Consider the following 3,788-nt stretch of genomic DNA (forward strand, 5'->3'; position numbering starts at 1 on the left):
TGGCCTATGCGGCCTCCATCAGTGACTGCTTTGAACACGTCACCGTTGCCGGAGACGCCATCGAGGAGGATTATGTTGACGATAAAGTGGGCGAAGGTGAAATCGGCTTCTGAGTCATCTGATTCGCGCCGATAAGATTTCGTATTGTCTCAGACCACTTGTTGTTGGTTTTAGTAATAAACGAATCGCCGTCGCCGGCGTCCTCCTCTTCATCGTCATCATCAAGGAGCTGCTTCTCCAATTCCTATAGCCTGTGGTTCATCATCCGAGAGAAGACACCACAAATGGATAAATCCTGCGTGAAAGACGAAGGCGTGACATACCTATTAGATGTCGAAGTAATTGAGCTTGGACTCCAAGGAGGAGGTGGAGTCGCTTTGACTCGGCGACGCCGGCCATGGTGCGAAAAGGATGAAAGTTATACAAAATAATCACAGAAGGGTAAAAGAGCTTTCTCAAAAGGAAAGGGTACATGCATGAGAAATGATGTAAATTTGCCGACCACCCTTGTGCCCATCCACCTAGATTTCTGCCATATGTCCTTTCTTCTAACCATCTTTAACCATGGTTGACTATATAATTCCAATAATAAATTCTATAATTTAATTTCCTTTAATTATAATTTAACATTTTGACTCAACTTAGAAAAAACAAATCAAGCTAAATCGCTGTAAGTTTATGACGTACTCGTTCTGATGAGTAAGAACAAACAACAAGAAGAAGCTCATCAGAGCAACCACTCTCCACTTAAATCGATGACCCTCCCGTTCTTGCTCCCCCATTTAATCTCGACTGTATGATTGGCATTATTAGAACAAAGTCTTTAATTATTGTTATATGAATCTGGGCAAAAATAAAAAGTATGAATCTGGGCATTTGAAATCATTTGTAGTTATGCTATATGGCCATAATGTTGATTATTGTTGTTTTTGGTGATGAGACAAAACATTTGAGTTTCATGAATCAACGATTATCTCCTCTGCGTCTGTATAATGATATATCCAAATAGAATTTTCAAGCACAAGAGCACAAGATCATTTCTTCTGTGTCTTACCAAGTTCCAACAAGATCAGACGAATTCAAAAGCAATGAGCATCCACAATAAATAATATTGGAAGCTAAATATAAGAAAAGATCTCTCAATTTTTTTTTTCCTAGTATGACTTCCTCTGAAATGAAAGATTATGAGTAGAAGAAACCCAGACCTCAGAATATGAGGAGGCCCCAGTCCTAGAGTGATCAAGCTTGATTATTTTTTATAGAAAATTTTACAACAGTCCCCTTTTCAACATTTTTTCTCTCATATATCCACTCTAAATTTTTTATCTACATAAGTCCACCATTTGGTCCAAACCCATCCGTTTATTTTTTTTCTATACCTAAATTACCCTCCCCTCCCTCTTTTTTCCAAATCAGTTTCTCTTGTTCTCTCTCCCCTCCCTCTTTTCCCCAAATCAGTCTCTCTCTCTCTCTCTCTCTCTCTCTCTCTCTCTCTCTCTCTCTCTCTCTCTCTCTCTCTCTCTCTCTCTCTCTCTCTCTCTCTCTTCTCTCTCTCTCTCTCTCTCTCTCTCTCTCTCTCTCTCTCTCTCTCTCTCTCTCTCTCTCTCTCTCCCCTTCGATTATGACGCCACTGCTGCTTCGAGACAAATTTCGGCAGGACCTCGATTGCTTCTCCGACGACGACGATGCTACCGCCTAGCCTCGATGATGACTTCCGAATCGACCGTCGACGATGCCTGCACGATGACCTCGGCCTCGATCTCGACTGCATCTCCCTCTAGGTCATCACCAAACTGGCTCTTAAATATGATTGCAAATCTGCCTGCGTCGAAGGTCTCTCCCTCAGATCTATCAAACGGTGACGTCCTTCATCATCTCCGAGATCGAAGATTGAGGCGGGGCTCATCGAGATATGCGCCAACATTCTGAGGACGACTCCATTCAGGTGCGTTCGATCGAAGACAAGGAATTCCACAACTCATCATCAGCGGCGAACGAAGACCGGAGCTCCGTTGAGGGAGCGACATCTTTTCTGTCATCGTCGGCCGCCAGATCCGATCTCCAATTCTCACTTTTCTTGTTTGATTTCCTTTCTTTTTTTTTGTTAATTCATGTATGTGTAAAGTTGTGGTGAATTATTTGATTAGTATTAGTAATGGTGAATGGAAAAGTATTGAAGAATATCATGCAGATTTTCCTTGTTTTTTGTTTGTTCCTGTATCTGTAAACTTGGTGGATTATTTGGTGAGTGTAGTTTTTAGTGCCGGCTATAGTAGTTTTTGGTAACGGTAGTAGCTTTTGGTTTTTTATAGTAGTAGGTTTTGGTGTCGGCAGTAGTAGCTTTTGGTGCCGGTAGTAGTAGATTTTAGTTTCTGTAGTAGTAGCTTTCGGTGCCGGCGGTAGCAGCCTTTGGTGTCGGCGGTAGTAACTTTTGATATAAGCAGTAGTAGCTCTTGGTGCCTGTGGTAGTAGCTTTTGGTCCTTATAGTAGTAAGTAGTGGCTTTTGGTATCACCAGTAGTAGCTTTTGGTGCCGGTGGTAGTAGCTTTTGGTCCTTATAGTAGTAAGTAGTAGCTTTTGGTATCACCAGTAGTATCTTTTGGTGCCGGTGGTAGTAACTTTTGGTGCCGGTGGTAGTAGCTTTTGGTCCTTGTAGTAGTAGTTTTTGTTGCTAGCAATTTGCTAGCAATAGTAGCTTTTGTTGCTGACGGTAGTATCTTTTGATTCTGACAGTAGTAGCTTTTGTTGCTGTCGATAGTAGCTTTTGTTGCTATTGGTAGTAGCTTTTGTTGTTAGCGGTAGTATCTTTTGTTTATTTTGGTAGTAACTTTTAACTATGACAGCAGTAGCTTTTGTTGGTGACGATAGTAGCTTTTGTTGGTGACGGTAGTAGCTTTTGTTGCTAGCGGTAGTAATTTTTTATTGTCGTCGGATTCCTCCTCGGAAGTCAGTCGGAAAATTCATCTGAGGTCGGTCGGAAAATTCGCCGGAGGTCGGCCGGAGACTTTTTTAGAAAGAAGTGGTTGTTGACTTTTTACACAAATGTCATTTTCGTAAATATAAGAGAGATAATCTAATTATTTGGTTGGATGACAGTTTGTAATTTTGTTGAACTTTAATACCTAATATAGAACTCTATTTAAGCTTGGTAGACTTATATGGGTAAAAATGTTTGGGTGGACTTATATAAAAGAAAATGTTTTAAAGTGGACTTACATGTAATTGGTCCTATTTTTTATTGAGTCAAAAGTTAAAACTAAAATTAGAGAAATTTTAAATACACACCCCTAATATCTTAATACACACCTCTTACTTAATACACCACATATCAAGTTTTTCATTTCAGTATTATACTTAATACACATCCCAAACTGTCTAAAATGCCCTTAAGAAATATCCTATTATCTAATATAATTAATATATATTTACTATTTGGTACTTCTTTTTACATATTATTTCGTCTAATTTTTGCTAGAAATTTTTGGTTATCATCGTTTAATTTATAATCAAATGATTATTGTTATATCCCAACTCTAAATCACCAATACAAGTTTTCAAAATTCATAAGCTAGTAGAATAGATAGCTAGTTATTCGATAAAACATGTCATGATAAAGATGCAATACTTGACAACATGATCTGCAAGATCAAACTAAAGCTGATACAGATAAAAAATAAAAATAAAAATAAAAAGAAGAAGAAGAAGGAAAAAGACAACCCAAATGAATTGTGGAGAAGAGTTTGGGGTCGAGGGGAGGAAGACATGCTTTTGTACGATTTTAGGGTTAG

This window comes from Fragaria vesca, linkage group LG2, assembly GCF_000184155.1.
Source record: "Fragaria vesca subsp. vesca linkage group LG2, FraVesHawaii_1.0, whole genome shotgun sequence".
Taxonomy (NCBI): domain Eukaryota; kingdom Viridiplantae; phylum Streptophyta; class Magnoliopsida; order Rosales; family Rosaceae; genus Fragaria; species Fragaria vesca.